The 25,399-nt window shown below is 40.1% G+C and overlaps 1 long non-coding RNA gene and 1 other non-coding gene across 2 annotated transcripts; one reads left to right on the top strand and one right to left on the bottom strand.

Moving 5' to 3' along the window:
• Positions 1–2,506: 2,506 nt before the first annotated feature.
• On the bottom strand, positions 2,507–4,255 carry LOC133780555 (uncharacterized). The gene is made up of 3 exons (XR_009869408.1): positions 4,137–4,255; positions 3,450–3,511; positions 2,507–2,730 (listed from the first exon to the last, which is right to left on the bottom strand). It is a non-coding gene; the product is annotated as an uncharacterized LOC133780555 (long non-coding RNA).
• A 9,675-nt stretch (positions 4,256–13,930) lies between these two features.
• Positions 13,931–14,037, top strand: LOC133781162 (small nucleolar RNA R71). The gene has a single exon (XR_009869956.1). It is a non-coding gene; the product is annotated as a small nucleolar RNA R71 (small nucleolar RNA).
• The last annotated feature ends 11,362 nt before the right edge of the window (positions 14,038–25,399 follow it).

Genomic DNA, 25,399 nt, shown 5'->3' with positions numbered 1-25,399 from the left:
CCTTCCGATTGGGAAGGGCAGATTGAAATATGCCATTGTAGTCGTCGACTATTATACCAAGAGGGTCGAGGCTGAACCAATGAACACCATCACCTCCAAAAAAGCCTTGGACTTCGTCAACAACAATATTGTGTGCCGATACAGCCTCCCACACAAAATCGTGTAACTGGAAGCAGTTTGATTGCATCCACTTCACCGACTTCTGTGAAAGACATGGAATCGTCAACAACTTCTTCGCGATTGCACGGACTCAAGAAAACGGGAAAATGGAGACTATGAATAAGATTTTAAAGGAGACACTAAAGAAAAAACTATAAGACCGCAAGAGCAAGTGGCTAGACGAGTTACCTCGCGCCCTATGGGCATACTAGACCACGGAAAGAACTTCGAGCAGACATACCCCTACTCAATGGTCTATGGATGCGAAGCAGTCATCCCAATAGATACTATAGTCCCATCCCACAGACGAGACACATACGTTCCCATCTAGAATTGTGGCTTTCTCTAGGAATCCCTAGATCTCATCGAAGAGATTTGAGAAGAATCACAAGTGCAACTGAAGATGTATCAGAGAAAGATCACAAGACACTTTAATTCTAAAGTTAAGAGCCAGAGATTCGGGATTGGTGATCTAGTCCTAAGAAGAGTTTTCCTTGCATCTAAAGATCCGGAAGTAGGGGTTCTAGGACGTAAACGGGAAGGACAATATGAGATCCAAAATTGATGTATGTCCGGGAATATATCACCTAAAGCGGCTAGACAAAACAGAGGTCCCAAGGGCCTGAAACGTTGAACATCTCTTCTAGTACTACTAGTAGTTGGGAGGATCCAGCCATATCTTTTTTCTAACATTTTAATTTTCAAGTAATGTACACCCTAGGGACATTACCTAGTTAATGAAAATGGTGTGACCAAAAAACCATAAGGAATGTTTTAAGAAAAAAAAAGTCCATGTTTGTCTTTAATTTTTACACGAACAAGTGACCTAAGACTACACTCTTTTATCACTTGGGGGTAGGACCATCTACATGTTGTAGGATAAAAAAGGATGCAAGGCTCAAATCTTAGTCATAATCTGGGTTCGTGTGGACTTGGCGGTTCAAAACCTATCTCTTCCAGACCTAGCATGGTCTAGGATAGTTTAATCGTCATTCATTGTTTCCCTATAACAATCCAGGCCGTTGGAACCTCAACCTTAGATTCTAGGTAAACCAATTAAATTATATCTAGTAAGTCTAAAATAGTCCAGGTCATTGGAACCTGAACCTTAGATTCGAGGTAAACCTATTAAATTATATCTGGTAAGTCCAAAATGGTCCAGGTCATTGAAACCTAAACCTTGGTTTCAGGATAAATTAACTAACTTCCACAATTTTTCCTCTAATGGTCTTGGCCATTCGAACTAGGATTCCACATTTAGAAAGTTCATGCATAGTGGCAAGGACATAAACCAATATAATAACAAGATAATAAGATAAATAATTGTCTTAAGCGCATCCATGCCCATAAAAAAGATCTACAAAAAGGGAAGACCTAAATAAAATTACAAAGGCTTAGGCCTGGGCTACGTCCTGATCCAAGACATCTATAGTAACTTCATCCTCTTGTTCCTCGGCAAGGAGCTTCACGTATTCTTTCTCCTTGGCCCCAAATTTAGCCCTCTTTGCATCCGGGTTTGGATAGCCTTGGAGATTCATATTCTTGTCCTAGATCCAGGCCATGTAAATGGCTTCATCAAAAGTGGTCGCCAGCAACTCTTCAGCTTGCTCCTTCTCCTTGTGAGCCTTCTCGCTCCGCTCCAACTCCAGCTGGGCTTGGACCTCCAAAGCCTGGACTTGGGCCTCAAGAGGCTCCACCTTCTCCCACTCTTAACAAAGCTGGGCCTCAGCCACCTCCAAGGGTGCCTTGATTGAAGCATCCGAGCTGCAGGCACTGGACAGTTCCCTTCGTGACTTCTCCAGCTCCCTGGTCAAGTTGTCCACCACCTTCATGTGGTCAACATCCTTCCTGGACAAGGCTTCCTCATGCTAAGATTGAACCCAGGCAGTCTCCTTGTTAAGGGCCTCCTTGGCAGCCTCCCGTTGATTAACGACCCCCTCCAACTCCATCTAGGTTGTCTCCAGCTTCATGGCCATCTCGGCCACCAATTTCGCGTTCATATGAGCTATAAATGCACCAAGGAACAAAGCAATGTTAGAAACAACACAAAAAAAGATAACAATAATATAGAAACGAGATGAACTAGTGACTTGCCATCGTGGCCTGATGACGGATGGCCTGAGAGATGAAGAGGGAATCTTTGCTAGCCACGGTGGCGTAGCATTTGAGCCGGAGGAAGGACATGGAGGTCCCCACTTGGGACAGCAAGTTCGCGGCGAACAGGGCCAAGTTGTAACACCCTCACTTATTTTAGTTAAAACCATATTTGAGGTGTTACGTTTTAAAACTATATCATAATTTATTTTTGCAAAAGTCTGGACATTTTTTTTTTTTTTAACTTGAAAACTTATTTCACATTATTTACATTAAACATAAAGTGGGTCTCAAACATATTATACATAAGTATTAAATAACCCAATTTGTTTTCAAAACATAACTTCACACTTTATTACAAACATCTCACTGATAACTGAAATAACCCACAAAAAGGTCGATATGTTCATATGTACAAATCAGGGTCAGGACCATGCTTCAGTTCTCCTCATGTCATTCACACATTTCTTTCTCTACCTGAAACACAAGACAACTGTGAGCCTAAAGCTCAGTAAGCAAAGTAATGCATGCAATGCTAATGATTTACCCAATATCAATAGACATACACAACTTCTTTTTACATTTTGGGCCCCTTAATATTGTGCACACTGTTTGAATTGGTCAATGCCTGCAGGGCTTGTTACACATACAATATAAAATCCCATGGGTTCTCCTCCGGCTAGCCATCACCACAGTAGGGCACATTAAAGACCTTATTCCATCGTTGCCCCATCGGGCTCAAGAGTTAAGGCGGCCACACACTGTGGTGTCAATACATATAACAATAACTCATATGGAGGAGAAATAAAAACGGAAACATGGCAAACAATATAATTGGTTCACTAAAACCTAGCCCAAATTATTGGGCAGCCACTATAAACCTACTATAGGCCTCCATCTACACTTATTAACACTTTCATTTGCCTTTTCAAAACAGTGGCACTGAACTTAAACTTCTTATTACAACTTTCTTTTATGTTGCACAAAACTTGCAAAGGCATCATATAATTAATCATCATAATATCATGCATGGTCTTATTTCATATAATAATTTACCATATCACTATTATGCCATGCATACAAATTTATGATGAAGTGTCAATGTATGTTAATACCACTTACTCACAAAATATTCATATAATGCATACTTTCACATAACATGTAATTCTTGTGTTGCAGCTGAGTACTTTACTTACCTTTTGTCCAAAATATATTTCACCGTGTAACAAGTGATGTCTTAGGTATTGATGTGCTTATCCTGACAATGGCATGGATTTCTCATCATAATGATGGCAGTAATACATTGAACTCTCATTTAAAAATACCCATAAAACATCATATCAAATTTCATACCCAAAACATGCCTAAAATGCCTTAAACCACCTAGATCGAGCATTAGATTTATCTTAGACATTTGGAGAAATTTTGACAGAGTTTCCCCTTAATTTTAGCTATCCTCAAATATCAAAATCAACCAATAATTAACATCAAATAACCTGCCATAACCATATATATCCCAAATGCCAACATAATTCATCATAAAGTTATCATATACCGATTTTGATAAAATTCTAATTTCCTAGATCATCACCTAAATTAAATGAGTCTCCACATCTATTCAAACATTTATAAACATATATACTCTCTTATAAACTCAATCAAATTACCAAAAATCAGCTTGTACTCCAAGAACCCCAAAAACCTCATAAAACACAAAATTTCAGTTACCAAGCAACTTTCAGCGAAAACAATCTCTTCAAGCTTTTCTAAACCTCAAGCCACTTGGAAACCACCAAGAAATATCTTAGAAAAGATAAAATACCATAGATAAGCTCTCAGAAAAATTCAAAAACATGGTTTAACTTCCAAGTACAAGAACTTACCATAAAAAGGCTAGAACTAAGCTTAATCTACTTCTTTGGCTTTGCTTTCACTTGGATCTCCTTAGAATTTCTTCAAACCAGCCAAGAAATGGTTTTTGGTTTTATTTTCTCTCTTTTTTTCAGATTAATGGTCGTGAAAAGTGATAAGGTTGATGAAAATTCCTTATTTTCAATGATTTAGCCTTATTGTATCAAAATTTGACACCTTTCATCTCATCATTTCACCTTTTGACTTATGAAAACCTTATCACTTCAGTAATTTCGACTTAATAATCTGCTAGGTCTATTATCCTTATGTGTAAAACACTCACACCAAACCTTATGTCCATATGACTTCATACCCAATAGTTATGCTTACCCGATCGAGCGTAGCGCACTTATGCTAAGCTCGTTTTGACTTTGCATCAATACCACTGATTATGTATACCTCCCATCAAGAATTGATCTAATGGTTCTAAAACCATTTTTACATCATCAATGAGACCTTAATCATACCTCGATTACATTTGGTAAATCCATAAATACTCAATTTTACACCGAAATACTAGTAATCGACATTGTACTATTTTTCACTACTTAACCTATTTTGCCTTCTATATCTCACTTTCACCACTTAATTCCATGCCTTGTCCATATTTTTCATAATTTCTTATATCTTGAGCACATCAAACACCCATAAAAGACAACTCAAATTCCACAAGGTTAATAATATTGAGCATACATATAGACATCACATACACAACTTTTATACTTATACATGAAAACACTTATAAGAATATGCATATGTTTAAATTATACATATTGTATGATATGTAATGCAATGCAATCATGTGATTATTGGCTATATTATATCAAAATAATGTGGGTGCTACAGAAGTCTTGCCCTAACTTAGGATGAAATCCAAGTTTGGCTCCCAACCGATCCAAGATTTGCTGGGGAGCGTTGAACGCCTCGAGACGCCCGGAAAACTCCACGTTCCAACAAGTAGTCAAAGCCTAGGCCACCTCGTCCCGTTTGTCACGGCCCTTTTCCCAAGCCCGGGACACCATGCCCATCCTCTACTCTAGGAAGACTGACTCCCCTTCCCCAGGAAGAGTCAGGTTAATGGGGAGCATAAGAGCGTCTGGGAGTTCAAATATAATAATAAGGCCGTCTCCGGGGGAGTGCGCCTCGATCACAGTGGAGTCCCCCACTGTCTTGGCCCACTCCATGGATGCCATGGCAGCAGTGTGCATCTTCCTCTTATTCTCCCTCTAGGGCCCCCATGGCCAGTTCTATGGCCTCGACCATCAAATCGATGATCCTCGTCTTGGTCGAGCCCTTGGCAGCCTTCTTTGTTTGCGCCTTGGCCTTGGCAGACCTAGCCTTAATCATTTCTTTCATCTTGGCCACGGGATCAGCCATCTCTGTTTCACCTGAAGTAAGAACATAATACAAATTAGTAACAAAGATGGAAGGACTAATCAAAAGAAAGAAACATGGAAGTCTAAGTCCTACGGGACAAACCCTTATCTATGGAATGAGCCCGACTTAATTATCCTAGGAAAAAAACATGAATCTGATCCCCCATGTCATCCAGGGAAAAAAAGCTATCATATTTAAGGATCCAAGATCCATGCATGAGGGTAAGCATGTCTACGACAATGGGGCAAGGAAGCCCCATGTTGTTGGCAGTCCCGGTTAAATAGTCCCGGTTGTATTGCCCATTCCTAACAATCCCTCAGTATGAGGAGTATAAGTTAAAAATGGAGGCGTTTTACCATGCCCCAAGATGCTGGCTACAGGATTTCTAGTATTGGGTTGCCTCCCCTCCATCAAGGCATCTAGTTCCTTGGACTTGGCCCTCTCCATAAAGTGCGCACGTTCTGCCTTGAACCGCTCTGCGTCTGTCGCGACTGTGGCCTCCACAACCTCAATATGAATGAGGGCCAACTCTTCCCTCAGAGTAGGGTCCCTCTCACATTGTAGTCCCTGAAGATTGGGGATGTCTATTGATTGATGGGCTGCAAGCTACTCGGCCAGCCAAAGATTCTCCGTGCTCACTAACCTCCCCACGTCCAGATCTTCGGCACTGAAGGTGGCATATTTTTTCTTCCGGTCAAAGATGAACTTAGTCATCCGGGTCTGAGCATACAGACCTGTTCAAAGGAACGTGAATATCTGATGAAAGATAAAATAAAGGGAAAGATGAAGAATAGAATGGGAAAGAAAAACTTACCCATATGCTGAAAGTTCAACACTAAAGTGAGATTCTTCTCAAGGAGGTTCCCGGATGTTATAAACCAATAATGTCTGACATTCGGGGGGTGAAACTAGGTACTGGAAGGAGTCAGACTTACATTATGACTCTTCAGTATGTAAAAGCCATCCCGTGTCTTATCCTTGGAGTTCAGCTGCGACTCTAACCGATAGTAATATAGCACCTCGACGAAGGTGGGCTCCGCCATCACCTTCCAGGCGCATAACACATGCCACCCCGCGAGCAACTTGTACTCCTGGGGTCGGAGTTGGAACGACGCGATCCCCACGAACCAGAGAAATCGAGCGAAATAATCGTGAAGCAAAAGACTAGCCCCCGGACTAATGTGGCCTGTGCTCCTGGCCCCAAATGCACCCACTCAAATGTGGGCCTTTTCCTCCTTCTGGGCTAGCCTGGTGAAGAAGAGTCCTGGAGTCGACTTTACCCCAAAGGCTTTCTCCAACTCATTCAGCATCTGGTTGGTCTGGAACTCGTTTGTCTCCATATCCATTTCCCACGTGTTGCTGGTTGGAAGCTTGGGCCTTTCCAGGATGCTTGGGCCCGCATTTACAGAATCCTCCAGGTAAAGTGTGAAGACATGAGCCATGATCGAAGACCTGGAAGTGACAAGAAAAACAATAACCAAGCAGTGGCACCAAAACCGAAGAAGAATGGTTAAGGCACGGGGATTATCCTAAACTTCTTGGAGAGGTCCCATCCGGACATTGCTCTGGGAACAATTAAGGTCCGAGGAGCATAAGTAGGGAACTAAAAGCAAGATAACTTTGCAAAGGGAAACTAATTCATGCAGGCAGTTCTAAGGCATTCGGGTTCATCGGTTCAAAGCGGTCCAGCCTGCTCCATTAATCACAATATATCTTCCGAAAGAAATTCTACCTAGAAAGTTCTCTATTATTCATCACTACCTAGAATCACCCTACACAGTGGTCACGACCCTAAAAGTCACATGATCGCGGAGGCAATATGATAATAGAAAATATTAAGGGAAAACAAAGAAGTGTCTATGAAACTTACTGGAGATTCGTTGGTGAAACCGTAGGAACGTGGGTCGAAACTCAATCTTGAACTTGAGAAGTCGGTAGAACAGCTCGTCGATGTTCTTGGAAGGATCCTCTGGGTTGAAGTTGTCGTCTCGATGAACAAAGGGAGAGTTTGATGGAAATAGGTTGGCTCAAAAATGCAGTAAACGTTGGAATATTTTGTCTGCGATTTTAGACATTCAAGGTCTTTTCTCTCTACTCTCTGGTTCGTAAATTCATGATCAGTAAAAAATGAGGAAATGAGCTCACTGGCGTATTTATAGGAAAGAAATCTGCCATATGCACCTTTCCAATCGAGCGGCTTGCCTGAATACCCCTAGGAAAACACATCTGACGGTTCCGGATAACGCAGGTACATTAATTAGCCCAATCAAGTGCTAAAACGTCGATTCGTCAATCCATGATCCGCACCTTTCTCATCCAATGACTCAAATTGAATATCCCAAGAAAAGCACATCTGATGGTTCCGGATGAAGCTTGTACATAAAATAGTCCACTCAAGTGCTAAAAGCGCCTTTTCACCTAGATGGGACACTTCAGAAAACGCGCTGACATCCTTTAGTCACCCAGGACCACAAAGGATTTTCCCCACGATTTGTGGGTGCAAGTGGTACCAACGTACCATTTACCTGGAGACATGTGCCTAGGTAAGTGGGAATTCGAAAGGTAGGGGATTAATAAGTTGGCCCCCAAGTAAATGAACCGAGCCTTAGGTAAATGACTCGAGACAAAGAGGCAAGTCTCCATTGCGCAAACACGGACGAAGACTTGGGGGATTAATGTTGTCCAAATTTTCCACCAAGAACACGTGGCATTGTCAAGTGGGCCTCATGAATTCTAAAGAGAGGCCATGGCCCAACGAACAGTGAGCAACCAGAGGCCTAAAGGCTCAGACCCAGCCTAGGTCTAATGACTGGTGAATAATCCTGGTGTAATGAAAACACGGACCTGAGATGAAGGCCCAGACCAACTTCATTAGTGCCTGCAACCTCCATCCTCCGAGAAGTAAATCGTTGCAGTGGAGGTCCCTGTCGAAGGGCCAGATCTCGCCATGTGGGATCCGGATAGAGCTTTTGGGTCCATCCTCGCATTTCAACCCACTATCAGGATACGTCCTTTGGTCTGTCATCGCGAACTGATGTCTGTCCTGATAAATGAACCTGAACCTTGGTAAAAGAACCCGGACCATGTGTCCTGGTAGAACAAGACCAATTCTCCATGTAGTTGACGTGTCCCTGAGAAATCTGGCAGTTGGTCTCCTCAACTAACCTGCAAAAGGGGTATGCACTGAATGTACAATGTTCCTAGGGATTGTTACTGCCACTATCCTGATAGATCCTGTCCCAAGAACCCCTTGATAGCTCATGAGCATTAGTCCGTCTTAACATACAAAGGGCAGATGTAATGCTCTACCACGCTTAAACCCACCCAATGGGCCTAGACTAAATCAATATGTAATCACGTTGTACACTTGTATTATAGCTCCATTAGAGAGAAATTATGTTTATATCCTTATTGGGCCTAGATTAGTTCGACCCAAGCTAAATGGCCACCTATAAATATGACCATTGAACTTGCTGAAAACCTCCATTGATAAACTCTCTAAAGATCAATACAAGTGACTCATGGACTAAGGCTCATTAACGCCCCAACTGTGTAAAAAACCTTGATCTTGTTTATCTCCTTCTTTTCTTACTAGCTCTTGTTTCTCGATATATTTATAGTTTCTAAAAAACACGGTAAAAACTTACCATTTACATAAATATATGATTGCCTATCAAATTTATATCCGTTATATCGGGTAATAAATACATAATAAAATTTGGGCCTTTATGAGGTGTATAAACAATCTCTGAGTCTTTTGGGATCCTTCACTGTGCGTCATGAACAGGCTTCCTCGTGCTGAACACTTCCTCCGAGCTGGATGTCGTAAGACTAATTTGAATTGACACAGGTCATGGTCAGGGTTTTACAAAGACGATCAGGGCGGTGCATCTCGAACTGAGTTGTTGGTGCAAGAAGAAATCTAGAGACTATCTGGTTGTCGTAAGCTCTCAAGTTGACTCGAGCTGCTCATTCCAGAGTTTAGCAAGATGCTCTATATGTACGCTTCCTTCATATGCTTTTCTTCCAACTGTACCTCGTGCAAAGTAATTCAACTCGTATTTTTGGGATACAACACCTTCCACCCTTCATTATAAGTAATAGCGTAAGGGTCACACTGTTGCCTAGGCTGATGTTGTGAAAATTGAAGCTAAGAAAGTTCACATAGTCGCAATTTGTAATAATTTCTTGGTAAGAACAAGTATCGTCCCACAAGGATTGAATTATGAATTAGTTGATAATTAATTATGAGTTTCTATTTGGCTAACAAAAATTGGTTTTGAATCATGATAATTAAAAACAACAATGCTACTAAAAACAATGCAAGATTGTAAGAACATAAACAAGAATAAAATTCCAAGGACTTAAATAATTAGGGGTTTTAACTTCATCTACAATCCCTCCTATCAATCACTAACACAATATTAAAAAACTCTTCTTCTTATCAAGCTAACAAGTTGTCAAAGTATTTTATAATCGAATTAGGAATTATAAAACTCAACCTAATTGTGAACTTTTCTATATTTCTATGATAAATTCAACAATTAGGAGGCAATGAATTCACAACCTGTCGCTACACAAATAACCTAGATACTTTCGTTCTAGGTTAAATCTATGTTGTTTCAATCAAAACTTGTTTCAATTTTACCTTTCAGAATTTCAATTCAAACACAAATAGATAATGAAATAAGATGGCCAATCACATTTCATGCATTAAAATAGATTGAGACAGGCTTAATAGATGAAGAAGAAAAATCCTGATATTGCACTAGTTCATCAAAGGAGTTCAAGAGAATCCATTAAAAACCCTAATAAAGATTTACTTCGACATTGTCATTCTAAACATAAACAAAAATTAAAAATAATATAGAATTAAAAGGAAATAGAAAAAGAACTATAGAGAGTGAATGGAGATGCTCCACGGTGTGTTCCTTGCTTCCGAGTTCTTCTTCCTCTCTCTTCTATCTGCCTCTCCCTTTCGAAATTAGGATTAAAATCTAGTTTTCTCTTCAGAAGCAATGCGGGCCGCGACTTAGAACTTCAAGTCTCGCAGCTTGTGTCAATTTGGGCTTCGCGTGGACGTCAGGCGGGCCGCAACCCAAGCTTTTCAAGGTCGTGGCTCTGGGTCAATTTTTGGGCAGACAAAGCCTTTAGTGTCGTGGCTCTTCATCCTTGCGTCGCGACCCGTGTAGACCCTTGAAAATAAGATAAGCTTTCTGCCTTGGACTTGGCCGCAGCTCAACACTGTAGTGCTGCAACCCTTAAGAACTTTCCCAATTTTTACATTTTTTATTCCAAAAATTCACCGAAGCTGTTAAATGACTCAAAGATCCATCCTAATGCGGAAACAACACCAAAAAGCATTTTTTTGCCAATTTTCTCCAATTGTTATTTTCCTTTATTTATAAGTTAAAACCTGAAGACTAACAAAAAAAAGCATAATACTGCACTAAACAATAGAGAAACTTAATAAAAACTACCTAAAACACGACCTAAACACAACACAAAACTAGACTCAACAAACTCCCGCAAACTTAACGTTTACTCGCCCTCGAGTAAAGAACTCTATACACTATATGAAAAACACAAACAAACTCTAAAATGAATCAAGTCAATAACAATTGATCTAGCCTAAAAAATCATGAATACCATGCAATATCATCCTTAGAACATTATAGCCATCATTTTACAATCCAGAATTTCAAGTCAAATATTTCTCAAATTCAATTAGAAGCATCAATACATATGACAATAAAATCATGATTAATGAATAAACAAGTACTCAACTCAGTTTACACAAACCGAATTTACACCAGCAGTCTATTGAGTCCATAATCCAATAAGCTTGCAAACTTTCTATTCTCCACTAATTTAGGCTAAAACATGCTCAAGAATCACAAGGTCTTTTCAAGGTTATCACGAACGACTTAGGTGAAGGTGGATGAAAAATTCATTTAAGATCAACCTACCACAAGTATATAAACCAATAAAACCAATATACAACTTTATATTCCACAATCAACCCTTCGTTTCCTCTTGTTCATTGCTTGAGAGAGATTTATCGTAACTCAACCAAATATATATATTTTTCTTTTTCTTTTCCTTTCTTTTGTTTGTGTTTTTTTTCTTTCAGAAGATGTATACTTCCCCCAAACTTATTTCTTTATTACTCACAGGAAGTAACATTGAAATATAATATATATTTCTTTTATTCTCTCTCTCTACAAACCATTCCCAACACATTACTTCCCCAATTACATATTATATACTCATGGTAGTCAACGAGAAAGGATATAACTGAGGTTGATGAAGCTCAAAACATGGTAAAAACAATGAAAAAGTTAATTTAAAGCTCAAACGGGTTAACTATGGATATCAAATTGTAAAGGTCGGCTCAAAAGGCTCAAACATTCCAACAAAATTCCTTAATAATCTTCCTAAGCATGCAATGTCTCAAAAATTTCGTCTCGAATAGTAAACAAGCAAGTTCTAGAATTTTCCAACATGTTTCCTCAAACCAAAGATTCAGCAATGCATAAACCACACCATTGAGTACAAGAAATTCAACTATAATGATCGTGTGTTCATCTTTAATAAGAACCACAAGTAAACTCAAGAAATATCAAACCTAAGCGCACAAATTTTTTCCATAGCACAACTTTCAGTTCTATCAAGGTATATCACACTGTATTCACTCAATCTCATCGGATATCATTATCAACTTGATTCAACAAACACGACACTCTAAACATCCTAGATATAACAACATAGTAAATAAAACACAAAATAATAAGAATCCTCCCCTAAACTTAATTGACACATTGTTCCCAATGTTCAAAATAGAAGCAAAGCGAAGAAGACTTACCGGGAAGCAAATGCACATCAAAAGGGTGGTGGCGGTGGAGGTGGCTGAGATTCTCTAATTTTACCAGTGCAGGGGCGCTTCTTATGCAACGCCTATGCACTTTCCCCTGGAGCAACATTCTTCGATTTATTTATTTATTTTTTCTTGTTTTTCACGGTTTTAAAAAATAGAAGAAAAATTACATAATACATATTAAACCTAAAAAAATAAGAAAATAAAAACAACAAACAAATAGTTCACAAAATTCAAATTGTTCAAAAATAAAAATAAAAACTAAAGCAAAATTCAAAGTAACCATTGGGATGCCTCCTGAATGCACTGTAGTTAATGTCATTTAGTCGGACGCCGACCTTCTTATTAAATTCAACTCGGATCCAAGGCACCTCTCAAGTCCATGAAAGCCATAGTATCATAAGAAGACGCTCGTTTCTTGATATTGCAAAGTGGTGGGACTTTCCATCGCTCATGTAACAGTTGAGCTTTCCAACTAATGAACCTTTTCAAACGATGTCGCATTGTTCGTCTGCCAACTTGAGCAATGACCTTTCTCTTGGTAACTTCCACCTTCTGTTATCACATCCACTTTACAACAAGTTGGAATTTTAGTTGCTACAAAAACATTAAGTGTTATCTCATCTTGTTGCACGCGCAACTTCTAGTCCCCTTTTTGTACATCAATTAGCACTATTCCGATAGCTAAAAATGGCCTCCCAAGAGTAATTGGAATATTTCCATCTTCCTCCATATCAAGAATAATAAATTCTGCAAAAAAGATGAATTTGTCCGCTTTCACCAATACATCCTCAATAATACCTCTTGGGTGCTTTACTGAACGATCCACCATTTGTAGGGATACGGTAGTAGGGCGAGCTTATCCCAATTTCAACTTGTGGAAGATCGATAGAGGCATTGGATTCACACTATCCCCTAAATGACATAAAGCCTTTGTCACCACTGAACCCCCTATAGAGAATGGAATAGTGAAACTACAAGGATCTTTAAGCTTTGGTGGTAATTTCTTTGGCAATATTGCACTGCACTCATTAGTAAGTGCAACTATCTCGTATTCCTCCAACTTCCTTTCTTTTTTGATAATGGCATCTGCTCAAGCACTTCTGCGAGGGGATATTGATATGCAGTTTATTAAAGACCTCCAAAAAATTTGCAAACTGTTTATCTAGGTTGTTCTTGTGTAGCCTCTAAGGACCACCACAAATTTCACAACATGCTGGCATCTGAATGGCATTACCAGACACAATATTCTATTGCAACTGTTTTGTCAAGGAAGCAACCTGAGTAGTCAAGGCAGTGATGGCATCAAGTTCTTGAACTTCGACAACCTTTCTATGACCGGTTAACCTCTCATCAGACCATTGGTGGTTCTTGGTGGCCATGTCTTTTATCAATTCATATGCTTCATTGGCACTCTTACTCATGAATGCCCCACCAGCTGCAATATCAATTATGGTACGAGTAGTACCACATAACCCATTATAAAAATTATGGACCAGCATCCACTTCTCAATATTATGATGGGGGCATTTTCTCAACAACTACTTAAAATGCTCCCATGCATCATACAAAGACTCCCTCTCCATCTAATATAAATTATTAATCTCTCCCTTCAACTTTGCTGCCTTTGATGGAGGAAAGAACTTGGCAATGAATTTTTGAGCCAAATCCTCCCAAGTATTTGTAGAATTGGATTGAAGGGAGTTCAAAATTTTTTTAGCTCTATCCTGTAGAGAAAATGGGAATAGCCTCAACCTGATTGCATCGTCGCTCTACCCATTATGCTTGAATGTTGCACATAGCTCCAGAAAGTTAGCTAAGTGCATGTAAGGATCTTCTAAGGGTAAGCCACCAAATTTCAAGGTGAACTGCACCATTTGTAAGATCATCAGCTTAATCTCAAAGTTATTAGCCTCCACAGCTGGTGGTCTTATATATGTTTGCACTCTCGTAATAGTTGGGAGAACATAATCCCGTATGCTTCTCACAGCGACATTCTGAGCTTGTCCTTGCACCACTTTTGGCACCCCTCCATTCAACCCATCATTGTTTTGAAGAGTTTCCATAACCACTTCTTCCTGCACGATTTCTCAATCTCAAGATTAATAGGAACAAGGCTATCTGCTCCTCTTCCGCTACACATATAGGAGGACTACTTGAAAAAAATGGTCAAGAATGCACGCACAACAAGTTTGAAATAGTTCAAAGAACAACCAAATTAGAAATAAAATTAATTACTTTGATATTGATAATATCAAATCCCCAGCAACGACTCCAAAAACCTGTTGCGAAAATTAAAGCTATGCAAGTGCATATAGTCACAATTTGTAATAATTTCTTGGTAAGACCAAGTATCATCCCACAAGGACTGAATTATCAATTACCAGATAGATAATTCTTAGTTTCTATTTGGTTAACGAAAATTAGTTTTATATCATAAAAATTAAAAACAATAAAGCTACTAAAAATAATGTAGGATTGTAAGAACATAAACAAGAATAATATTCCAAGGATTTAAACAATTAGGGGTTTTAATTTCATCTACAATCCCTCCTATCAATCACTAAAACAATATTAAAAATCTCTTTTTCTTATTAAGCTAACAAGTAGTCAAAACAATTTATAATCGGATTAGGAATTACAAAACTCAACCTAATTGTGTACTTTCTATATTTCTATGATAAATTTAACAATTAGGAGGAAATGAATCCAAAACCTAGACGCTACACAAATAACCTAGATACTTTTGTTCTAGGTTAAATCTATGTTGTTTTAATCAAAGCTTGTTTAAATTTCACTTTTCAAAATTTCAATTCAAGCACAAATAGATAATGAAATAAGAGGGCTAATCACATTTCATGTATTAAAATAGATTAAGACAAGCCGAATAGACCAAGAAGAAAAATCCTAATATTGCATTAGCTCATCAAAGGAGTTCAAGATAATCCATTAAAAATCATAATAAAGATTTATTTCAACATTGTCATTCTAAACATAAACAACAATTAAAAATAACATAGAATTAAAAGGCAACAGAAAAAGAACTGTAGAGAGTGCATGGAGATTCTAAGGTGTGAGTCTTCATTTGATAGGAAGATAGTTGATTATACTAATCTTGATAGGCTCCAAGAGGTAATCTCTTTTCCCTTGTATGTGTTGATTTAATGTACTAATATATGTATTGATCCTTGCTGGTATTAATGATTTTTAAAATCCCCCTTCCCCACCTTCCGCTACGTCCCTGATATTATTTCATTTATTGCCAACAGGGTTCAGGGTTAGGATCGAGGTCAGGGTCTTGGTTGGGGTTTGGGTCAGGGTTGTAGATTCAGAGTCTGGGTTAGGGCCATGGGTTGGGGTTCGGGGTCGGGGTTTGGAGTTTGAGGCTGAGGTCAGGGTTCGAGTTTAGCGTCGGGGTCGGGGCTGGGGATGCGTTAAGGGTCGGGGCTCAGGGTCTAGGCCCAGGGTTAGGGGTTAGGGCCAGGTTTTAGGGTTGGGGTTAGGGTTAGGGTTTAGGGTTGGGGCCACGGTCAGGCCTAGGCCGAGTACGAGGTTAAGGGTCAGGGCTGGGAGTGAAGGACGGGGATTGGAGCAGGGGCCCGGTCAGGGCCGGGGCTGGGAGCCGTGTTCAGGGTCAGGGCTAGGTTCGGGGATCGGGTCGAGGCCGGAAGCCGGGGCTAGGGGTTTAGTTATCATTGACACGATACGATAGGGCTGGCAAAACAGGTCACGATACGATAACACGACACGATTAATTAACACGAATCAACACGAATTGACACGATTAACTACAAAATTTAATAAAATATATAAAATAAATATTTGTACAAATTTTGTTTAATCATTTTCATATAAATAAAATGACAAGCATAAACTTCACGAGCTAATTTAGCTTTTTTGTGAGAACTATTTCATAGAATTCAACCAAATTAAACATTATATTAATTAATTAATTTTTGACATACCGATCAAAATGACGATTTTCATTAAACGGGTCATAAACAGGTAACACGACACGAACACGGTTATAAATGGGTTGAAACGATAACACGAATTGACAACCCTAGGTTTAAGGTTGGGTCGGAGCTGTAGCTGGGGTTGGATGTCGAGTTGGGGCTAGAGCCGAGGTCTGTACCAAACAAAATTGAACAAGTATCGTTTTTGTTTTTAATCACGTCCATTTTTTTTTATGTTAGATCATTTTTTAAAAACATAATGTGAGAAGCCTTATAAAAAAGCATGTACAATTTTGGTCTTTCAGTTATCAAACTTATTAGACTAATAATATATGACATCTTTTTTACTATATTTATAATTCTATTCGGCTTACTGTAATAAAAAGAACAAAAATTATTCTTTGTTTCTTTACAAAATAATGTAACAATGTTCTTGTTTATTGGAGATGTAGATTTGAGTGTGAGATTTTAGTTTTTTAAATCTATAACATTTATATAAAAGTGTGAATGAAGTACACACTCATAAGTCAAGTTACTATTCATTGGTCATTTTATTTGTATCTTCATATCTATTATATATAAAAAGTACGTAGATAACGGAAAATCTTAATTTTAACAGTTTATTAGTTTTTTCTCCGTTAACTTTAACAGAATATTCTTATATTTAGCGATAGATTGTAAACATGACATAAATGTAAATAAAATAAAATAAATAAATAATTAAACAAATAAAAATATGATATTTTTAAGATATTTTAAAATGATATTTATTTAAAAATAATAAAACTATATATTTAATAACTTAAATAAAATTTAATTAAACTTAAACTTAATATTATATTAAAGATATAATATATATTGTGTTGTCACTGCCAAATTAAAAAAAACTAGAACATACATAAATTTAAACAAAAATTAATTAATTAATTAAAATATAATATTTTAAAGATATTTTATGATAATTTATATAATTAAATGATATTTATTTAAAAATAATAAAGACATACATATTATTTTTTTATCTTATAAATTTCTGTGATAGTTTAATTTTTATCAAGTTATTGAAACTCTTTTGATGCATGTATATTACTATCTACACTATGATTTTTTCTATTTTTATTTTATTTCTATTATTAATTTCTTTTAAAATATTATTGTATTTTATATATATGTCAGGTAGTCATGTATATATATATATATATCAACGTTGTGTTTACATGTCAGATATATAGAGATTATTGATATAAATATTTATATATACTATAAAATTATACTTGTTAGTACCCATCTACGGGTAGTAACCAGTGAGAAGTCTTCCATATATATATATACATTTCATTAGATGTAATCTTAATTAATTAAAAAAATCAAATATATAATTAAAAAAAGTAATAATTTAAAATTTAAATGCCATACATTATACTTCATATATACACTCACAAAGATAATAAACGAAAATCAAATATATAAATAAAAAAAAGTAATACTTTGAAATTTAAATACCATTTACATACATTGATGACGCGAAACATAAATTATATTATATTTATCATATACGCTAACATAAATATATAAACATCTATAATATGCTCCTTATTTGTTTCATTTTATTATTATTTAATTAATTAATGGAAATATTATTATATAAACAATTATAATAAACTAAAATTAACTTTATAAGGAAAGAATAATGATTTTAAAATGCAAATTTAATATAAAAAATACAAAATTACATAATGCACAATATAAAGAATAAATTAGCACTAATTAAGACAAAAGAGCATAGTGTTGACGCGGTTCTTCGGCAGCAGATAATTATATGAATAAGGAGAGAGATTAGTGCTAAATGATGAACCGTAATAGACGAATGATCACAAAGGAAGATTATAACTCGAATACTTTTTTAGGTGGTTCAAAGGTTAAAATCCTTCTAGTCCACCAGCCAATATTATTGATATATCTTTGATATTCCTTACAGGATATTTCTTTACAAATTAGAAGCCAACCCTTTGCAACACCCAGGGTCTCCATATTTATAGGGAGAGGACACCTGGGTGTTGGTAAAGGGGGTCATCCCGTGACCTTTTTACCCATCATGTTACTTCTATGACATTAATGATTAATTCCTAAAACCTGACATTGAAGTGTGGTCTAATCAATAGGTAAGGGGGATAATGGGCCGCATGGCCCAAACCAGTCGTGGGGTGCCTGAACACACACGTTTAAGCTGCGTGTCCGAGATTTCAGGAATGGAGTAGACACGTGATGTCTGATATGCACATATTTACATTGCGTGGTTGACTTTATAAAGGGTCGGACGTGTCAGCTCCAGCTTGTACCCCGAGCTTGACGTAGTCTCAGGTCGTGGTGTCCACACTGCTGACCTGATCCCTGAGTATTCTTACTAAACCATTGGCTACCTCGAGCTAAAGAGGTAGAGATTTGTAATAGCAGCTCCGGGTAGGAGCTTCCACGTGGTTGACAGGATTATGCCCATTTCCAGCTTGCTAATAACCCGTGGATATTTAGGGCGTACATTTTCCCCCCAAGCCCTGCTCGTGGCATATGACGTCATTTGTGGCCACAGTGGGGGCTTTTAGGTTTCCTTGTTGACTCTTCATATCCCGCCCATTACGCTGGTGTCGGATACGTGGAGCATCGTGGTTGGTGACTGTCCGTCTTTCGAGAACCGCATTAAATGGCCTAGCCTATCTTCGACCGTCGTTTCGTCTTTCGAGTTGTGATCCTCGCATCCCACATCAAGACAATCGAACGACCCTCATTCTTTTGCCTTTTATGTATATACAAGGTTGGCCACCTTTTTATTTGAAATTTTTTCTCATCTTCTTTCTTCTCTCTTCTCAGTCTCAAAACCCTTTCTTTCTTTCGGTCACTGTTCCAGACGTTCCTGAGTTTTAGACACGAGGGATCTTTCATGATTCTGGTTCCAAGGATTCCACCAGAATCCCAACCCCGATGCTTTTTTCAGTCTTTACGCAGCAAAAAACTTATGTAAGTCCTCTGTTTGTTGTATGCTTTAAATGTTTCCCTTTTTCTTTGCGTAGGTGAACTTCCTTCTTAGCCGCATGCAGTAGGTTGTTTTTCTTTGCTGGTATTTTGTGCGTAGGTTTTTATCCTAGGGGTTTCGACCGTAGTACAGAGAATGCTTAGGAACATGACTCATAGGACAAAGTTCTGGGGTGATTTTCTGGGTAAAAAATTTTATGCCTGTTTGGAACAACAAGTTTCTAGGGTGAAAAAACCGGGTATCTTAGGAGACATGCTTCACAAGCGGTTTTGCCTTTCGAAACTTTCCTTCCAAGGAAAACTTTATCCTGACCCACCTGACACACGGATCCCGAGCAATCGGGGACCCGTTGGGAGCATAGGCGCGCATTCATAAAACCGCGTGGTTTCACTCGCCGCGGCCTGAGATTACCTCAGCCCGTGTAAAGGAAACCATTCTTCACGCTGGATTTTTTCTTATGCTTAGGTCACCTTTTCAAAACTTTCTTCTTTGTTCGCTAAGCGACCAGATGGGACCCAAGAAGAGCGCATCCAAGAAGAGTGCTGGAAGCTCGTCCTCCCAGCATGCCAGTAAAGGGAAAGAGGTGGCAACAGACTCCCCAATTCCTCACTTTTGTCCCACCGTGGAGAATGAGGTCGAGGTGGAACCTGACGCCTTCTTTGACACCGAGAGGATTGTCTCGAAGGTCACAACCCAGGGGAAAGTCAACAAAATCATGCTCTCACACAACATCGAGATAGGGAAGGGCGCCCTGGCTGCCTGTCCTCCCCTGGAGGGCGAGCGGAGCTGCGCACCGCTCGATGAGGAGTTCACAGCATGGAGCGACGAACAGTTCAAGGCTGGGGCCTTTCTCCCCTTGGACCAGTACTTCACGGACTTCTTAAATTTCGTGAATTTGGCCCCCTTTCAGCTCCCCCCTATCTCTAACCGTCTGTTAGCGGGGTTGAAGTACTTGTTCCTGAAGCAGGAATGGGAGGTCCCCATGCCGGCGGACATCCTCTACTTCTTCTGCCTCAAAGCCAGCCCGGACCAACGAGGGCGAGGTGACGGTTCTACTACCTAACCCATTTTCCCAATTCGGCTGCGGTCATCGAGGTTCCTAGCCACCCCAATGACTTCAAGGATCAATTCTTCATGTCAATGGGGTTTCGCAACTGTGGATAGCATTTCTTCAACCGTCCTCGTAAGTTCCTTTTTAACTTTAGCTCGCTAGCTTGTCACTGATTAGTCTCTTTCCATTCGTTGCTGACTTGAAAACTATCGTGCAGCTATTTTCGCGAGGGCGGCTAATCGGTGACCCTTGGGGGTCAGTACGGAACCTTGGCGGGGCTCCCCCCAAGTGAAAAAGAATACCGCCAGCTCATGTCTGATGAGACGATGCTGGTGTGTAAGTTAATTTCCCCAGGACAGACTCTGGCTTTGAGGAGGTCGCAGACCATCCCTGCTGCTTGCGAGATGGCGCCCATCCCCGAGGAGAAGGCCGCGGATGAGGACGAGGTCCCCCTCATGCGCCGAAAGCGGGCTCTTGAGGTCAACGCGGAGGGTACCCAGTCTGGGGCAGCAGCCGGCCCCTCCGGCCAAGGTAACCCTTACTTATTTAGGGACTTAGATAGGGCCGCCGCAGACCTGCGGCTTGCTAGGTTCAACCCCAGGCAACTCGTTGACTGCCACCAAAACGACCCAGATCGCAATATCACTCTACTCCAGTGTGTTGACCAGCTCATGTTGCATTATGACATGGGTCGCCCTAGGGGTACTGTAGTAGTAGATAATACCCTGGCCTTTAGGTCAGCCTTTTTTGAGGAGTACAGGAACAATCTTAGGTCATGGCCCTCCCTTCTGGAGGGTGTAGTAGCTTCAAGTCTTAGGCAGTATGTAGAGGAGTCCAGTCCAGAAGTGGATCTGGACCCAGAGCCTCCTCTCACTCGTGAAGTCATTATCTTAGACTCCCCCGTAGAAGCTCCGGGGCCGGAGGTCTTGACAATAGATTCCTCCTCTAGCTCGGAGGGTAGGACCTTTTTCAATACATACTTTAGCTTTTTTGTTATCAAAGTATTATTACATGCATACTAATGATTCGCTCTTTGTTTCAGATGAGGAGATGTCGCTGCCCGAGGACAACGTTCTATGGTCTATGTTCCAGGGGGGAAATCCCTCCTCCGGGTCGTCTGGACCCCTGGTGAAGAGGCTCCAGGTGACCAAGAAAACTCCTCCCCCCGGGACCATCACCAAGTCTCCTGCCAAGGGGAAAAACCAGGGTCCTGTTGCCATAGGGAAGGTGCCTCCATCCCCTCCTGCAGTGGAGAAGATGGCTCCACCTCCCCCTCAACCTCCTGTCCCTAATCGGGAACAGGAGGCACCAACCGGGACCTTGTCAGCCCCGACTCCCGACGTGCGCGTCTCGGTCAATCCTCAGGCCTTGGAGAAAGTCCCCGAGGTCTTTAGGGGGACCTACATGGTGGACCACTGCTACAACGCCAACTCAAGGGACTTGCGGGAGATCGAGACGAGGAGCCCCGAGCATGTGATGAAGTCTTCACTGGGGATGACCCTCACGATAAGCTTGCTTTACCACTGGTTCTTTATGTTTTTTTTTCTAAGGCACTTGCCTTATTATTGTTTTGTCTTGTAGGCGGCTTTGGCTCTCCACCGGAGCATATCTCGGTCCAGGGCCAAGATTGACAAGATCCAGGGTGAGCACCAAGCTGCCTAGGCCGCCCTCGCTTCCGCTCAACAATAGGAGCAGGATGCCAAGGCTGCCCTGCCGACTGCCCGGGAGAGTTAGAGGGTTGCGCAGACCACCTTGATTGCTGCGCAGGCCGAGCTGGAGGCATCTCGGGCCAAGCTGCTGAAACCCGAGGCTGCCAAGGTCGCCTAGGACGCTGCGAAGGTCGAACTCGAGGAGGCCAAGGCTGCCCTTGTAGCGGAGACGGTAGCTTATGTAGAGCTTCCCAAAAGTTCACTTCTAAGGATTTAACTTTTACAAATAGATGTGTAACCTATGTTACAATGTATCTCATATTATATTAACATGTTAACATTTACACAATTTATTCATAAATCAACATTTGGAAAACATGCTAATACATGAAATAAAATTTCATCACTATTATATAAAATTTACACTTACCTTGTCTTACCACCAATTTCAATTGAATCCATGAAACCTATTCCACCCTACTAGGTATTGGTTCATGATTTTGATAGTCTCACCTTCCATTGAAACAACAATGGGGCTAAGCTTTTGAATGTTAGGAAAAATAATATTGCCTCAATGGAAATGGTAAGATAATGTTACAACTCTATGCAAAATATTACAATGGACAAGATTGATTAAATAAAGTGTTACAACTCTATAACTGAAAATACAAATAAAACAAAGGAAATGAAGAAGATGATGAAGAAGAAGAGAATAGTAAAGTACAACTCAAAACAAAAGTTACAAATAAAATAAAGTGTTTGGACCAAATGAAGAGATTACAACTCTTAAACAAAATATACAAGTAAATAAAACAAGAGAATAAGAAGAAGAATAATAGAATAAAAGGAAGAACATAAACCACAAACAAACTCTCACTTACACAACCTAAGTGAAGAGGATTGGGGATCACCAACTTGAACAAGGTTTGAAACCTTTGTCCAAAAGCTTATTTCCCCCTAACTCAAGCACTAAGGGATCTCTCTCAGATTTTGGAAATGCTTTCTGGAATAATCAAGCCTCAAGGTGTTTCTAGCCAAGTGCTCTAGTGGATAGAAATGGTGTGTCTTACAAGTGAGCATTAGGCTCCTATTTATAGAGTTTAGAGACACCCTTTGAATTTCAAATTCCACCAACCCCCATGGCTGTTACCAATGATTAATTGGGTGTTTTATGGAATTAAAATAGAGAATTGGGAGTTACTAAGCTGTTGGAATCGTTCAAAGTTGGATAAAAAACTGAAATTATAGAAGCTGTCAGCCTTTAGGGCCGCGGCGCTAGTTCCAGGCGCCGCGGCCCTCAGTCAATTTCAGCAACACATTTTTTCAGTTTTCTCCAAAACGTTCCAATTTATTCCCACTTGATTTTGTAACTTCCATACATAATATGGGAGTTAAAATCACATCTCTATCAACCATTTCTCATATGGCTTTATTAAATTCATCTCAATATTGTGTAACAACAAATCTACACAATAATGGGTGATATTTAGGAGTTACAAATTTGTGATGAATTTGTAACACCAAATATGTTACATGTTTGGATATTTCACATATATCCAAATAATGTAACTCTCTATTATATGTTACAATATGTGACACTCTATGTCACATTTATTTAATCTAAAACATTATATTATAAAATAATATAATATTACATTATATTATAAAATAATATAACACTACCTCACTCCCAAAAGCTAGGGAGAAAGGAGTATGACCCGTCGAAGTTCGATGTGAGGTCCGGTATGCCCACAGTACCTAGGGGAGCTGTTCGGGCCAGACTCCCTTGGCTTCATCCAGTCTTTTCTTAAGGCTTGCCTTTAGCGTCTTATTGGCAGCTCGACCTGCCCATTGGCCTGGGGATAGGCCACGGAGGAGAAGATTTTAACAATGCTGTGCCTCTCGCAGAATTCGGTGAAGAGGTCGCTATCGGCAGATAATACTCTTGACCACGAAGTCGAGGACTCTCTTTGAAGTGATCGTCACCAGGGGCTTTGCTTCTGCCCACTTGGTGAAGTAGTCGATAGCCACCACCGTGTAGCGAACTCCTCCCTTTCCAGTTGGGAGGGCACCAACTAGGTCAATACCGCAGACCGCGAACGTCCATGGGGATGTGATCATCTTCAGCTCAACCGGGGGAGCCCAGGCAACTGTGGTGAATCGCTGGCACTTGTCACACTTCTTGAATTAGGAGATCGAGTCCTTTGACAAAGTGGGCCAATAATACCCTTGCCTTAGTATCTTCAGGGCCAGGTGTTTCCCCCCAGTGTGATCTCTGCAGAAACCCTCGTGCACCTCCTGCAGAATAGTGTTCGCCTCGCTTGGCAGAGCACACCGTAGGAGAGGTAAAGAGTGTCCACGCTGGTATAATATCCCATCTATCACTGTATACCTTGGAGCCTGGTAAAGTACCAGCCTTGCATCATTTCGCTCCTCGGGCAACTTTCCTACTGTGTGATACTCGAGGATGAGGGTCACCCAGGTCGGTCTGGCGTCGATCATCTCGACCTCCACCCTGACTTCCTCTATGCTTGGTCTTTCCAAGAACTCTACCGGCACCAGCCCCAAAGTCTCCGTCTCCCCAGAGATAGCGAGCTTTGCCAGGGCGTCCCCATTGGCATTCTGCTCCCGAGGTATCTGCTCGATTAAGTCGCGCTCAAATGCGGATAGTTCTTTCTTTACCTTGTCCAGGTAAGCAGCCATTATGGTTCCTTGTGCTTGGTATTCCCCTAAGACTTGGTTTACCACGAGTTAGGAATCGTTGTAACACTGGACGAAGCTGGCCTTCAGCTCCTGGGCCACCCTTAGCCCAGCCAATAATGCTTCGTATTCAGCCTCGTTGTTGGACGCTTTGATTCTGAATTGTAATGCCGAGTGGAATCGATGTCCTTCTGGGGATATCAATATGATTCCATCCCTAGAGCTGTTCTCGTTAGACGACCCATCTACGAAGACCTTCCATGAGGCCTAGGCTAAGGAGGCTTGGGCTGACTCTTCTACAGGATCTTCTTGGAATCTTGTGCACTCTGCCACAAAATTAGCCAAGGCCTAGATTTTTATTGCAGTTCGCGGTATGTACAATATCTCAAATTGACTGAGTTCGATAGCCCACTTCAACAGAAGTCCTGATGCTTCAGGTTTCTGTAAAACCTGCCTTAAAGGCTAATCGGTTATGACGTGTATTGAGTGGGACTGGAAATATAGCCTGAGCTTTCGAAAGGCCGTAATGAGGCAGAAAGCCATTTTTTCCATCAACGGATACCAGGATTCAGCTCCGAGAAGCCTCTTGCTGATGTT

This window comes from Humulus lupulus, chromosome 5, assembly GCF_963169125.1.
Source record: "Humulus lupulus chromosome 5, drHumLupu1.1, whole genome shotgun sequence".
Lineage (NCBI taxonomy): Eukaryota > Viridiplantae > Streptophyta > Magnoliopsida > Rosales > Cannabaceae > Humulus > Humulus lupulus.
The sequence above is the reverse complement of the archived record's forward strand: the minus strand, read 5'-3'. Positions and strand labels throughout refer to the sequence as shown.